Consider the following 16,800-nt stretch of genomic DNA (forward strand, 5'->3'; position numbering starts at 1 on the left):
GAGCTTGCTCCTTCTCATGTGCTCTCCCAAGGCTCTCCATCTCCATTCTTGCTTCAATCTTGTACTCTCTATTCTCTACATTTTCAATGATATGAGGTTATGGTCTACACACTTGCTAATCTAGATTTCTTAATGATGTTTTGATGCTAAAATCTGATTTGTGAATTGTAGAGTGCATGTGATGAAGCTTGTGCATGAAATGATGTGTAGTTGAGGCTTGTGTGATAGCTCTTTGCATGTTAGATTCTTTGCATAAGTTGCATTTTTATGCTTAAGTGTAGCCTAATCTTGATGCTTTGATTATGTTAGATTGATTGCTTGAGTGTTGAAGAAGGATTGAGTAGGACTAGAAGTCATTAGTGTGTGGTTAACTACTCTTCTCCCATTCGGGATAGCCTCTATGCGCTAACCGGGTTGCATTCACGGATTGACAAAGTGTGTGGGTTGGAGTGTAGCCTCCGCTATGCTATGATGTCCCGAACAATGGCGCCGCTGTGCCGGGGAACGCACACCTAAGTTAGTGAAGGGTGTTAACCATTACTTCTTACTAAGTGCTCCATTGATTGCAAAATCGTGGATTAGGGTAGATTAGAGTAGAGTTTGCAAGGGCATTGAGTGTGTGATCTCAAGGGCGCCTTGTGTGTTTTCTGTTTTTTGATTAGAAGCAAAAAAAAAATTTAAAACCCCATTGCGGTAGAGAAATCCCGCCATTAATTAGGTTTAAGTGCTTTCTGTTTTTGTATTTTTTGGCATACCTTGTGTCACTAATCAACTAAAACACTAACATTTGTGTTTTTGTGTTGCGGTTGGGAGGGCTTTGTGACGCGAAAATTTCCTTCCATCATCTAACAAGATCTTTGGAGGTGACTTTTATATATATATATATATATATATATATATTTACACTGTGGAACAACAGCAAAGAAATAAATATATTTATTTATTTATTTATTTATTTATTTCGTTGAAGCGTGGCTGTTAGGCGCCGGCAGAAAGTGAAGTGGGAGTGGAAGGCGTCGGCGTCGGCGTCGACGTCGGCAGTGGAAGGCGTCGGAGTGGAAGGCAGTAAGGAGTGAAGGCATCGGCAGCATTGAGGGGGGCGAAGGGCTGTGGGAAGCATTGTAGGCCGTCTAACAGAAGCAAGCCAGAAGGTGTCAAGCTGAGGGAGAGCGGCTGAAAGCGAAGGCGTCTGCATTGGGAAGCGTTGAAGGCGATTGAAGCGTTGAAGGCTGAAAGCGAAGGCGTCTGCAGCATGGTGTGAAGGCCATAGGCTGTAAACAGTTGTAGCAGCAAGCGACCGGTGTGGAGTTGTGGAGGCGCAGCAGCAGAGACGGCTGGCAGAAGCGAGCAGTAGAAAGCGCGTGGGGCAAGCGTGCAAAAGCCGTGTGGGTGCGGCGGCGAGAAATCCAGAGCGAACTGATAAGGTTGGTGCATTTCTTATTTTTTTTATTTTTTTATTTTTTATTTATTAATTTTTAATGTTTTTGTATTTTTTAAAATAAAAAATAATAATAATGAATAAAAAACAACAAAACAACAAAAAAATATATATAATTTTTTAATTGAAAAAAAGGGGGAAAAAAAGAAAAAACGAAAAAAGAGAGAGAAAAACGAAAAAAGAGAGAATAGAAAGAAAGAAAGAAAGAAAAAATTAAAAAATATTTAAAAAAAAACAAACAAACACACAAAAAAAAACAACAAAAGGAGAAGAAAACAAAAGAAAAGAAATAGAAATTAAAAAAATATAAAATATAAAAAATATAAAAAATTTCTATAAATTAAGTGTTTTTTAGGAGTCTACTTTTTTGCATATTTTGTAATTCTTTATTTTTTTAATTTTTTGCATAATTAGTGTAACTTGCATTTTTTTAAAATTTTTATAACTTTGTGCATAATTAGTATTTTTTTAGCGTGATTCATAATTTTTGTAATTTAAAAAAAAAGTAAAAACATAAAATCATTTAAAAAATCATTTAAAAATTAAAAAAAATAAAAAAAAAGAGGATAGATAGTTACACACATACTCATTTTAGTTGCATTTAGTGGTTAGGTAGGGTAAAATATATATATATATATATATACATATATATATATATATATAAACAAACACAAAAAAAAAAAGAAAACAAAAAAAACAAAAACAAAGATAAAACCAAAAAAAAACAAAAACACATAAAAAAACCAAAAAAAATTGACCTTATGCACTTGCGGTCGGGACGTCTTATAGATTCTGCCATAGGGTCTAGGGCACCTTCTAGAGTACCTACGCAAGAAAGTGGGACCCAATCGGTAGGAAATTTGGCAGATATTGCTGAAACCCTTTCTGAATCCCAATCCGATACCCTTTCCTCTAGAACAACTAGTTCATTGTCCATGGACAATCTAGGGCCGTCAAATAGTCATTCCGTAGCCCCAAATAGGACACCCACAAGATCTTTTAATCCATTTAAAGCCGACACTATGGGGTTAACACTCAATGTGAGACTCCAATATGTCTACACGAATGCTCAAGGAGCTGAGATCTTTAGAGATTCACAACAACGGTATCTTGTTAAGATCGCAGACATTTTCTCAGAACTTGATAGAGCACCTTTAGTCAATGACCAGGGTAACATGTACATGGGTGGAGATGGTGTTCGCTACGAAGTCACCTACCATCCAGAAAATGTAGACAAATTAGGGGAGCTCTCTAAAACCGAGTTCTTGACTTATCGAAGCTTTCCAACGCAAGGGAGTCTAGAGATGACTGGCTCATTGAGCCGGACATGCCTGGACCCTCCAATGCCCAGTCCTCAAAGCCATCCATAGATGATTTACTTCTTGTAGATCTAAATTTGGAAAGGAATAGGAAAGGCAAGAGCAAAATGGATCAGGGGGCTGAAAGCCAATGGGAGTTTGTACGACAAATTCCAGTGACAAAGGTCTTACAGGATGACCCACTTCAAGAGGTCTATAAGGACTCTTTGGAGGGATATTATGCCACAACTAAATTGCCGGAGCTAGATCTTCCTCTAGCACTGGTGATGGTAGTTGAGAAGCTTGCAGGACACATGAACCGAATAATTGATAAATGGGCCAATGAATACCGAAGCTTAGATTGGAAAGAGATTCGGGAGCTCACGTGGAAAGGACAACCATTATTCATGGAAGTGTTCTCAACAAATACAGCCAAACCAGGAGAGACAGCCTTTCTTGGAGAAACTGTTGCTCCTCCCCTACGAGAGTTCACTAGAGAGGGACCCTCAACATCAAAGTGGACCACTGCTAGTAGCCCAACTCTAGCACCAAGACATTTTCTGACACCAAATGTGCGACCACCGGTCACACCACAACAACATCTTTCTCACTATAATAATCGGAGGGTAGGGGAGCCAACTCGGCCTCCCATTAATGCACCTCCTGAAATGCGGGTGACAAGATCTTTGGAGGGGTTTGGTGAGGCTAGTAATAGGGTACCCACACCAATTTTCGATGCATGTGGACCATCTTTCCAAAGAGAGGAACAATTCCCACTGAGAGTGAGAGGCCGTAGGCCCTATGATGAGTATTCAAGACAAGTAAGGCCATCAACTCTTCAGAAACTGGTAAAGAAGTATGAAGGGTCGGGAGATCCATATGACCATGTAGCAGCATTTAGGCAAGCAGTTCGAGCTGAGCAAGTGGCTGACAAGCATACTCAAATTGAAGGATTTGGACTCACTCTTGAGGGAAAAGCCCTTGCTTGGTTTCAGGCACTAGAGGCTTCAGACAAATCTTCTTTACGAGTTTTGGAAGAGAGATTCATTGCTGCTTTTTCCTTGATGGGAATTCAACATGACACGGTAGCACACATCTACTCTTTCAAGCAAGGCGAGAATGAGAGTGTTAGAGACTGTGTAAATAGAATGAAGCAGTACATTAATCGTTGCCCAGAAGATGAGAAACCCGCCCAAAGTCGATTAATTTCTCTCTTCTTAAAAGGACTAAAAAATTCAACACTGCATACACATCTCTATGCGAAGAAGCACACAAATTTCAATGAGTGTTGCCATGATACTATGGATTTCACCGATAACTTCAAATTCCAAGATGGTTCTGGCCCTGTGGTGAAACCTAGAGATCAGTGGGGTGATGACCAAAGTTCAGGGTCTAGCGCGCTAGTAAATCCAGACTAGATAGCTAACCTAGTACTAAGGAGATTGGGACAGACCTATCGTCCACCCATGCAGCCACAACAACAGCAGCAGAGAATGAGGAGTGTACTTCCTACAGGTTCTCATCTTTGTGGAGCATGTGGCGGTAACCATAAAACAGAGGAATGTAATACCTTTTCTCCTCTAGTCACAAACCAACCCACAAAAAAGTGGTGCCAAGCCTGTGCTTGGAACTTTACCCATACCACACAGGAATGTACTCGCATTGCAAGAATGAGACAGGAACGTGAGCAGCCAAGGGGAGGAGTGGTTCCACAAATGTATCAACAGTATACTAATTTTGAACGTAAGCCACCGATGGCACAAGAGCAAGCACGACCTGTTCTTGGTGCTCAACCTCCTGCTCCTGGGACTGCTCCTGTGAGGGTTGTCGACTACGACAATTCAAATATGTGTAGAGACTTGGTAAACCCAGGCTATGTGGAGGAGGAATATGCATCATATTCATCCAAGGAAAATCTCTTTGAAAGTCCCGCATACCCAAGCCAAGCACTGGAGGCTCAACCAGGGGAACAAAACTCTTTGATGTTGCTAGGCGGCTACCAACCTAGGACTCCAGGCCCCTCAGGTCAATGGCAGCCAAGGAAAGTAGAGGCCAAACCAATGGGCCCCTGCGGAGAACCCCATTGGGCTCGTGATTGTCCACATCGCTCAAGGCAAGCATCTCGATCCAATACAACAGTACAATAGTTTCCACCAATTGAAAGATATTGTCTAGGGTGTTGTGTAGAACACTTCCCAAAGGATTGTCTGCTGAAACCACATGAGGAAGGCACCTCTCAACCAAAGGTCTCACTCAACCTTGTAGGGGCAGTTCCATCACCACCTTCATCTGAGAATGAGGATGTCATGCCACTTAGAGTCATGACTAGATCACAGACACGAAATGCCGAAATACAGACTGATGAGACACCTCGAACTAGGGATGCAAAGACAAATCTAGTGGACAATAGAAAAAAGACCACTAGGAGGAAAAAGAACCGAAATAGGCGAACTAAAAGTGCATCCACTAGTTCTCAAGAAGCCTCTAAACGAAACATGAGGGATAAAACTTTTACATCCCAAGAAGTGCATGAGGAACATCAACCTCAACCTGGGCCTAGTGCTAAACAAGATGAGACTAGTACGACCGAGGATAGTTCTGGGGGTTCAGTTTTTGTGGATAAAGTGAATGAGACTCTAGATGCCATCATTGATGCTCATAGAAGTTGCATTGCAGCTTTATCTGAGCTACCCAAGAAGCTTCAAGAATACCCAAACCCTCATGAGGAGAAGATCAATCTAGCTGTACATCAGCAACTCATTAGGGAAGCTCAGACAATACTTGAGGGACCACCACCACCTATTCCTCGGGGCCCAACCTCTATTAAGCCAACATTAGAAACCATACTAGAAGTGTCATCAAGTCGGGAAATGAAAAGTGAGCTCATTTCACAAGCTCATAGTAGCGAAAGGTCTGCACCAATTGACACCCAATTGAAAGGAGGTATTCTGCCACCACCTAGCCTTGTCTTCCCATGCAATGATGAAGTTATTGATGCTAATGAGGACATGGCAAATGAGATGTGGGCAGCAGTTCATGAGAAAGTTAATGAGAACATGTCCTCTATTAGTTCGCCTCCATTCTCTGAGGTGGATTTTACCAGGGGCACGGAAAACAACTTTGGACGCCCAAGCATCCAGGAGGAAGTTCAAACAATAGTTTCTCCTAGAAGTAAGCATACAATGAAAACCTTACCATCATATCTGGGAGAATATGAGAACTATTCTCAAACCTTGAGGATACCCTCCATGTATAAAAGGTTGACACAGGAGAAGGATATGAGTATCGTGCAAGCTATTTTGTCAGCACCAGTGGCTTGTACCTTACCATTGCTTGATTTGATAAAAATTCGACCTGAGTTGTGGAATGAAATTGCCACATGTTTGTCAGAGCAGGTATTGCTACAAAAGGGTCACCATGAGTGTACTATACACCCTGAGACAAAGCATGTTATGCCAGTTCCTATCAACAAAGTAGGAAAATTTTGTGAGGACGATCAGGGAAATGCTACCCTCCCATTAGAAGTGCGAAAAGTAGCTTCAACTGCAATACTTGATAGTGGTGCAGGAGTGGACATTGTGACAAGGTCCATTTGGGAAAAGTGGGGCAAACCAGCTATTAGGAGTACCAGGATGCGCTTGCAGCTAGCAGATGGAAGCTTAGAACATCCCCTTGGGCTGCTTGAGAACATATTGGTCACCACATGTGGGATTGAATATGAGCACACCTTTGCAATAGTGGATTTTGGAAAACATCCAAACTATGAAGTGATATTGGGTAGACCATTCATGCGACAATTTCAAATGATTCAAGATTGGGAATACAATTATTTGTACCTCCGACATGATTCTGTCATCACAAGGGTCAACCTAAGGAATCACTCATATCGTGATGTAACAAGGTCTCCAATAGATGAGTTTGATTCTGCTTCATCTGAGGGCTCAAGAGTTACATTGTCAGATGGGCGAGAAGATCTGTGGATGTGTGGAGCCTCATGTAGGGATTTCAACACTGAGAGACTTAAGGGTAATCGAAGTGTATCAGATGAGGCATACATTCCACAACCCTTCCCTGAGCATTTAATTGATCCAGTAGAATGGAGATGTCCTTGCAACATTATCGACATGTGCTTTACCTAAGCCAATTCAATTCTGTGACTCAGATGGATATGATATTATTCCTATACGAATGGTACAACCACGTGCCCTTCTAGATGATTTGTACTATAGGGATACATCCACAACAGCTATGCATGTCGAGGAAGTCTCAGTGGAGGATTTGACACTTGAATCTGCTAATGATGCTGATAAGGAAGATGGCTGGGACTCTGATTTTGATAATGATGTGACAATCCCTGAGGAAGAGTTAGGAAAGGCACGCTTACTCTTGAGAGGAAGGGAGGTTCAAGTAGAGATCCCTCGAAGCCGACCTAAACGTAAATGCTGTAAGAGCCATAAGAGAATCAGTAGACAAGATGAGCGGGAACAACGTGAGAGACTACAAAAAGAAAAGGAGGAGTCTAAGAGTGAACACTCTCGACCACCACCTCACTTCTCAGGAAAGAACGGATATCTATACTATGTCCAAGCACAAGATAGTATCAAAGACCAAGTAAAACAATCAGATGGATTCCAAGCAGGGGAAAAGCTAACAACTATTAGCAAAAATCGTAAAAAAAACGAAGAAACAAAAACCAAAACTCAAGTCTAAAACCGATTCAAAAGAGAGTGTCGGAAGTGCAAAGACAATGGTGGTTGAAAAAATCCGATGCAAGATGGCAAAGGAGAGCTCAAAACCGCATGGTCTTCAATGAGTGAAGACTCAAGTGGACAAGAACAAGGTCTCAATGTTCCTCCCAATTTCACACAGTACACTCTTCAAGATCGGAAGATTGTTCTTCAACAGCCCATGCGACAAAAACCAAGCATGCCAGGGGTTTCATACGATGGTCCAGAAGATGCAAAAATGATTGATATTGCTAAGCCAGGAGAAGAGCCTCGTTATGTGTGGATTGCCATAGACTTGTCCTTAGATGAGGAGAAGTTATTAATTCAAACAATAAAGGAGTATCACGATGTTTTTGCTTGGAGTTATAAAGACCTCAAGGGAGTTGATCCAAGCATATGTCAGCATACAATTCCATTGCGAGAGGATGCAAAGCCCTCCAAGCAACGTCCTTATACCTACAATGAAAATTTTGCACGGAAGATAAAGGAAGAAATAGACAAGCTCTTAGAGGCAGAATTTATCTATGAGATTGAACACACTGAATGGGTCTCCCCTATTGTAGTGGTGCCCAAGAAAAATGAAAAACTTTGAGTATGTGTAAACTTCAAGAAGGTAAATGCAGCTACTGTGCGTGATCATTACCCACTTCCAATCACGGATCATGTTCTGGAACGAGTTGCAAGGAAAAAGGCATATAGTTTCTTGGATGGATTCTCCGGTTACAATCAAGTGTCAATTGATCCAAAGGATCAACACAAAACAGCCTTTGCTACTGAAGATTGCATCTTTGCCTATCGTGTTATGCCATTTGGTCTAACAAATGCACCAGCAACCTTTCAGCGGTTAATGAGTCATGTATTCAAGGAGTACCTTAGGCAATTTCTTGAGATCTTCATGGATGATTTATGTGTTCACTCACAAGAGCGTGATGATCATATAGAACACCTCAGACTTGTGTTTCAAAAGTGTCAACTTTATCGTATATGCTTGAATCCTGACAAGTGCAAATTCATGGTAAGACAAGGGAAAATTTTGGGCCATATTGTTTCTCGCAATGGGATTTCAACAGATATGGATAAAATTGATGTCATTGTCTCATTACCTCGGCCTATCAACCCTAAAGGGGTACAAACATTCATGGGACATTGTGGCTATTAGCGTAGATTCATCTACATGTATGCTGTCCTAGCCAGACCATTATATGCTCTTCTTGTAAAGTTTAATTGGACTGATGAGTGTGAGGAATCCTTTGAAAAGTTGAAGCAAGCATTAGTGACTGCACCCATCTTACGGGCACCAGATTGGAACCAAATCTTTCATGTCCATATTGATGCTTCAAACTTTGCAATTGGATGTATTTTGGCTCAATCGGGAGAACATAATAAGGATTTCCCAATCTCATATGCTAGTTCGACAGTTGAACAATGCTGAGAAGAATTACACCACAACAGAAAGAGAAGGATTGTCCATGATATATGCAGTGAAAAAGTTTCGCCATTACCTTTTGGCTAACAAATTCATATTTTTTGTGGACCATCAAGCATTGCTATATTTGGTGAATAAACCTTGTGCAACTGGAAGAATTGTGAGGTGGTTTATCATCCTTCTTGAGTTTGATTTTGAAGTGGCAGTTCGAAAAGGAACAACTCATCTAAGGGCAGATCATTTGTCTCGAATCACCTCTGGCGAAGCTCCTGTGGGTGTGGATGATGATATGTTAGATTCAACACTTTTCCTTGTAGAGACAGCTCCTAGATGGTCTGAATCCATTTTAGAAATTTTGACAAGTGGACAGATACAACTAGCGGGTCCTAATGTGGACCTATGGTGACCATTCAAGTTAATCTCAGGGAGATTATATCGTCAGGGTAATGATGGAGTGTTGCGGCTTATACCTAACCCCGACCAATATGAGGAGATCTTGGAATGGGCACATGCAGGTATCGATGGAATCCATGCATCAGCTACTACTTGTGTGCGACGTATATCTCAGGATGGGCAATGGTGGCCTACCATGCATGCGGATGCTGAAAAATTTGTTCGTAACTGTGCTTCATGTCAAATTCAACAGCCAATTCATAACGTCACATTATTCCAAATTTCAACTACACCAAGTTGGAGTAAGTATATTGTGGACTATCTTCAGCATGGTCATACGGATCAAAAAATTCCTAAACATCGAAAGCATGATATTAAAGTTGAAGCGGCAAACTATATGCTGATAGAGGGCCAACTCTACAAGAGGGGCAAGGATGGCAACTTACGCATGTGTGTATGTGAAGCTGACTATTTGAAAATCTTAACTCATGCACATGCAGGTGTCGGGGATGGACACTTTTCGGGCAATACCACAGCTAAGTTGGTTAGGTGGTCCGGGCTTTGGTGGCCAACCTTACAAATGGATGCCGAAGAATATGTGAAACGTTGTGACGATTGTCAAAGGACCAAACCTCCCATCACAAAGGACAATATGCCATTGCGGCCTATGTTAAGCACACGTGCTTTTGCAAAATGGGGTATTGATTTTGTCGGTCCCATTAAACCTCCAGCTCGTCACACGCATGCTGAATATATTATAGTCGCAACTGACTATTTGACCAAATGGGTAGAGGCAAAGGCTACAGTCAAAAATGATGCCAGAACCACAGCTAAGTTCTTGTATGAGTACGTGTTTACACGCTATGGCTTACCTATTGAGATCGTTAGTGATCAAGGTGTGCACTTTGTGAATGAGGTCATAGAATTTTTGCTTCAAGAATTTATGGTACAATTCACAAGCGTTCTGCACCCTATCATCCCCAGACCAATGGACAAGCTGAGAGTACTAACAAGATTCTCTGCACAGCACTAACAAAGATTGTTGAGGAACATAGGACTGATTGGGAGCAAAAGTTGCACTCAGTTCTTTGGGCATATAGGACAGCCTATAAAACATCTGTGGGCACAACCCCATTTGAGCTTGCTTTTGGGCTAGATGCAATTCTTCCCATTGAATTTCTTGTACCTACTCTACGAGTAGCTAAACAATTGGATTGGAATGGTCATGAGCTTTCACAACGCATTGATGAATTGGAAAAGCTTGATGAGACCCGCTTATTGGTGGTAATGGGGATGTATGCTGAGAAGAGGAGACAAAAGCAATGGTATGATAGAAATGTAACAATTGGCCGATTCAAAAAAGGAGACCTTGTGCTCTTGTACACACTTAAGAAACATAAGAGAAATCTCAAGAAACGTGGCCTAGGACCGTTTGTGATTAATGAGCTTACTCCAAGTGGTGCAGTGCGTTTAGAGACACTAGAAGGTGAGCAAATGCCTAACTTCATTAATGGAAGTCGTACTCTCAAGAAATACAATGAACCATTAACTGAAGCCATGCTTCAACAAATGCATGCTGCACAAACACGGAAGGAAGCACTTGACCTACTTAAACGTCAGGCTCAAGAGGAGGCTAAAGCTAGAGTTGCAAAAGCCAAGGAGCATCGCAAAGCTTCTATGATGGCCTTACAGTTGGCTACCGATGAACCATATGTCGATCCATTCAATATTCAAGTGTGCCTTCATCTTTATGAGACTACCTACTTTGTCTCTGCCTTAATTGACTCTGGTGCAGATTATAATGTTCTCTCCTTAGCCTTGGGCCAACCCACACTTGTACACATTCCTGTGGACCTACGAAGCTTCTCAGGGGAAGATAACCCTATAGAGGGAAAATGTGTCATTATGATGTCCATTCAGGATCACCAGATGTCAGTGCCCTTTTATGTGGCAAGTAAGTCCAAGGCAGTAGTAGAGGCTGTTCTCGGTAGATCGTGGTTAAGTGCTTCCAATTGCTCATTAGATTGGAAGAATAGACAATACAAGTTGCAAATTGATTCTGATTGCATCTTGGGATCTGCTACTCCACGAGCTTTATCGTGTCAAAAGGATAATGTTTCTACCTTACACAACCCACTCTCAAAATCTGCTCTTGAAGCTCCAAAACAAATGATGTGGATAATTGATGAGTACTCAAGTGAGGGCCATGGCTGGCATGTTCCAACTACTCTAGTTGCTGCTCAAAGAAGGCCAGGCAAGAAGGAATTATCAATTTGGCTATCCAAAGATGCGTACAAACTTGTACCATCTAGTCCAGTTGCTAAGCCTCCTAAAAAGCACATCATTTCCAAGCCTAAACCTCGGATTGTTACTCGATGGGTCCTAAAACATGTTCTTAAAGCACAAGGCTATTATGAGGGGGCAACAGCAATTTGGCTTCCAAAATGCCATGGTTTGCTAGGGGTAAAAGAGTGTTTCAGAAAGATTCCAAAAGCCACCCTTGATTTTCAATATCAGTGGGTGCAAAAGAAATCAACACAAACTCTTCAAGATAGGATAGGTGGCTGTGATAGCACCTACAAATCTACTTGTGTTGATCTTCCTAAAACATGTATTGAAACACCGGTTGTCCCAATTTCTCCTTGTTACACAATTCAACCATCAACTTGTGTACCTAAGACAAGTCCAAATGAGTCTCATTTGAGCATAGATTCTAGCATTTCAATGCCTAAATCCTCTTATCTTACTCAAATTCCAAGACAATTGCCCGTGCCATGTCGTCTAAAGTAAGAGCGGCATATCCAACAAATATGTGAAGCTTCTCCTAATACGAGTCGTGCACACTCTTGACAATGTGGAAATGGGTGATGTTGTTGATAGAATAACGTGACAAAGTGATGCCCACAGCAATTTTCACCTAAGGGAGCATAGAAGTACCTAGAATGTGTTTGAAATGAAGGAGCACTATAACCCCCACGATGATCAGGTCGAGTACTATTAGGGTCAATGCATGGTGAACATGTATCTCGCCAAATATCCATCAGGAATTATCTGGACGTAGAACAATGAAATTTAGAACACTGATATCCATTATTACAATTCCAATCAAAAACAAGATTATCTCAAAAAGAACACATCTTCTAAAGGCATAAGGAACCACATTATTCAAACATTGATCTACCAAAGAGCTTCAATTGTAGTGTTAATGCCTTATCTTTGGTTGTAGGTATATCCTTTTTAAGAGGTGGGACAAATTGTGGGAATTACACCCCAATGCCATAATCTTCTTAATGTGAGAATACCAAAGAGAGGACCAAATCAACGTAGATTACCTGAGAAGGTTCAAGTACAACAATGGAGGGATGCAAGTTTAAATGACTTGCAACCACCGATCTTGCAAGCCCTCCTTCCCCAAGCCTCAACATGTCAATATTGGATCAATATGAGTACCTATATTGCGCAGTTCCAAAATCGAAACTGTCTGCTTAACCTTCCCATAGAACCAATGCCATATTTTAGTGAGGAAGCACTCCTTTCTCTACCACCTTCTCCAGAGGCCGGTTTTTGTGAGGGGTTGTCCCTGCATCCTGAGGAAATTGATACCATCTTTCCAGCAGAGGAGGACACGAATCCACCACCAGCGCAAGGGTAAGCTCAACGACTCCACAATAAGATCGACAAGCCAGGGCACTTTTCTTCCACTGGGTTTTTCCCCTCGGCTATATTCGGTGATTGGCACCAATAGCAAATTTTATTCTTTTCTTTTCTTTTCTTTTCTTGTTTGTTAATAACCATTTTGCAGAGATCTCAGCTAAACAAGAGCATCAAACACGCCCCAATAGTCCACCTATCGTGCACACAAATTAGGAAGGGAGGAGACATGCTATGTCTACAAAGACCAAGGAGGAGCAATCTGCACAAAATCAGCAATGCATCAATGCAAACGAACAACATCAACGGGCACTACAACAGGTGTATTCAAATCTTAATCTTTTGTTCTTTATGTGCTTTTATCTTTTGGATATATGGTTTGCATGTTCACACAATATTGGGGTTGTCTTAGCACCTTGGGGCCGATGCCTTGGTTTCCATGGGGTGAACACTGACGTCTAAAAGCTTCAGAAAAAGACCTTCAAGGATTCTATCGCCTTGATAGATGTTGGTAGGACTCTGGGGTACATTATGTACCCTCGAGACCGATGCCCTCATCTTCATGGGGTACTCCTTATGTCATAAAAGAAAGAAAAAGGGTCTGTCGCCCTTGAGATACTTAGCGGTTTTTAGATTCTCTTGGCGGAGGTCTCTTGGCCATTGCTTGGGTCTCATTGGGATGGAACCTTAATCTTTATCACCTTCTATACACACATCAAAAAAAAATAAAAAAATAAAAAAATAAAAAAATAAAAATAAAGAGTTCCAATCACCTTTGCTCATATTTAGGAGTAGGTTTGCCACTTAGGAATAACTTAAATACTTGTAGGACATTGAGACTACGGTCATAACCGGTGGTGTACAAGCACACTTGCCTTTGCATAGCACTATCTACCACTTAGTCTCACTTTGACTAGTCTTTACTCACCTATTTTAGTACTCTTTAAAACTTTAATCAGCCTTTCACTTGTATGCTCACATGTGGAATTGTCATTGCTGTTTTTTTCTTTTCTTCTTTTCTTTTCTTTTTTTCAATAAAGACTTTACTTGTATCTATTGTTTTTTGCAGCTCTTGCTACTACCGCGCTCGAGGACGTGCGTAAAATAGGAAGGGGGGAGTGTTGAAGATCAATACAAGGATGCAACAAAAAAGACACTTAGGGCTCTTGAAAAGAGTTCCAAGTTGTAGATGAATGTGGGAGTGGGCTTGACAATAATCCCACATGGGAACTTTTGGGAGTTCTAGAGTTTTTGTATAAAAAGTGGCCCATTTGAGAGCTAGAAAGGACTCTTTAGTCATTTGGTTGAGAGGCTCATAGAGAGAGCTTGCTCCATAGCTCCTTCTCATGTGCTCTCCCAAGGCTCTCCATCTCCATTCTTGCTTCAATCTTGTACTCTCTATTCTCCACATTTTCAATGATATGAGGTTATGGTCTACACACTTGCTAATCTAGATTTCTTAATGATGTTTTGATGCTAAAATCTGATTCCATGGCTTAAAACAATGCTTCTCAAGTGCCACCAAAACAAATATCAATATTTATAGTTCCATGGCTTAAAATAATATAATGTTTAAAATTTCAAAAAAGTACGATAACAGTGTTCACAGTAAACCTGCAAACTCTTACAACACACCTATAAATTTCATAATAATTTGTTTTTGCAGTTTGAAAATCGTTAAAATTGGTAAAATTTTAAGCAATTTAGTGAAACAAACCTGAAAAAAACTCTGTAAATTTTAAAATTACAAGTGTTAAGATCGGAGATAAGAAAAATATTCTTCGTGAACACTGAACAATGTCTCTCAGATCACTCAGATCATGCGCGTGTGCATCATGAGCTTAAAGTCATCGAAGTCCACATGACCGGCCCCTTTCCTATCTACGCTACGGATCATGCGTTTGCAGTCTTCGAAGGTGGTGTGCTGGTCGCCAAGATTGGTGAGGACCTTGTGGAGCTCTTCGGCTGTGATTTGGCCGTTCTTGTCCAGGTCGAAGACGTCAAAGGCGGCCGAGAGCTCGTCGTGGCTGGCGACCTCGCCAGTCACGTGCAGGCAGCGCGTGTTGAGGTCCACGAATTCTTCGAGATCGATGAAGCCGTCCCCGTTGGCATCCGCTTCGTCCACCATCACCACCGCCTCCTCCCGCGTTGTTTCGTCGCCCAGCGACCGCAGCACGGCGCTCACCTCGTCAGCAGAAATCTTCCCGTCGTTGTTGGTGTCGAATAGAGCAAACAGTTGCTTTATCTCTTGCAGTATGCTCGACGGAACCCGCCGGAGCGACGCCTTCGATATTGAAGACGAACTCAGTGGCCGGTCGTCGTGATGAGATACAGACGGTCTTCTAGATGCAGAAGCATTAGCGCTAGCTGAACCGTATTTGGAAGAGCTTGTCGTAATCTCAATGTCGGATGAGAAAGCTTGTTTCCGGCTAGATTTCTTCTCCGAGGTTGAGGAGCTATTGGGAGAAGAAGGCGTGGTAGAAGGTGGGGAGTTTGAGCGAGAGCGAGAGCGAGAGAGCTTGGGAAGCTTCATATTGAAACAAAACAAAATATCACGAGAGCCTCAGAGCACGAGATGAAAAGACAGAGAACGCAGAAAAGAAGTCTGAAGTTATATGTTTAGGGTATCCTGCGAGGGCTTTTAATAGAGAGGATAGGAAACCGACAGCGCGTCGTCCGTTTCCATTAAGCTTCGCCTAGCTTCCATGAAGCTTCCTTTAAAACAAAACGGAACCGCCCTTTCTTGACTTCATGACAGTGCAACGTGTCCTACGCGTATACATCTCAAATTAGTCTTTTCGAAAGAAAAAAAATCAATCCAAAAATAAGGACCAATCTTAAACAAATCTATGTCTCTCTCTCTCTCTCTCTCTTTATCTTTTTCCATAAACTTTTCTTTTTCTTTTTCCATCATGAAAAACGCGCTCTCTCTCTCTCGCTCTCAAATTTTTTCTTTTTATTTTACTAAAACTTATTTCTTTTATTTTATGTTTTTTAAAAACACATAAACCCTTATTTTAAGGAAGGATTTTCATATATTTTAAAAACCGACGTATTGTAGCGATTTGGAAACAAAAACCGGATAGAGTTAAGATTGGTCCTTTTATTTTATGTTTTTTAAAAACACATAAACCCTTATTTTAAGGAAGGATTTTCATATATTTTAAAAACTGACGTATTGTAGAGATTTGGAAACAAAAACCGGATAGAGTTAAGATTGGTCCTTATTTTTGGATTGATTGATTTGAAAATTTGAGAGTGAGAGAGAGAGTGCGCGTTTTTCATGATGGAAAAAGAAAAAGAAAAGTTTATGGAAAAAGATAAAGAGAGAGAGAGAGAGAGAGAGAGAGAGAGACATAGAAAGAGAGAGATAGAGGTAGAGATTTTTTTTCTTTGGTTTCTCTTTTAAGATTATACTTGGCAACACAGGTGTTTAGTCATGGGAAATTGTATGTTGCTTTCTCACATGTGTGATCGTCAAATGCTATCAAGGTATTCCTCCAAAGTAATGCATGTGAGACTTATGCTATCAATCCAAGGTACTGCGTGTGAGGCAAGGGCTCCAAAAATGGTCTATAATGGTGTATACAAGGAAGTTTTGCATCTAGAAACAAGAGCAACCTAGAAGCAATTTGTTACCTTTTTAGAATATGTGTCATTTTTTAATTCTCATTTTTAAGAGTATATTGAATTCTTTTAAGGAGAAAATAAATCCATTATTAGAAAAATAAATGAGAAAATATGAAAAACATATAAATGAAACTCGGCTAGTATATAGTTCTAATTTTCTGTGTGTGCCTCTCGAGGAGCTCACTATAAGTAAACCCTCTGTATGACGTGCGTTCAAGGCCTATTTAAAAAATCCCT

At 41.0% G+C, this 16,800-nt stretch overlaps 1 pseudogene across 1 annotated transcript; it reads right to left on the reverse strand.

Moving 5' to 3' along the window:
- Nucleotides 1-14,643: 14,643 nt before the first annotated feature.
- Nucleotides 14,644-15,533, reverse strand: LOC147634615 (putative calcium-binding protein CML23 pseudogene; annotated as a pseudogene). The gene has a single exon (XR_015266729.1). The product of XR_015266729.1 is annotated as a putative calcium-binding protein CML23 pseudogene (transcript).
- Nucleotides 15,534-16,800: the final 1,267 nt, after the last annotated feature.

This window comes from Cibotium barometz, chromosome 10 (assembly GCF_041138505.1).
Source record: "Cibotium barometz isolate CiBa-2024 chromosome 10, ASM4113850v1, whole genome shotgun sequence".
NCBI classification, from domain to species: Eukaryota; Viridiplantae; Streptophyta; class Polypodiopsida; order Cyatheales; family Cibotiaceae; genus Cibotium; species Cibotium barometz.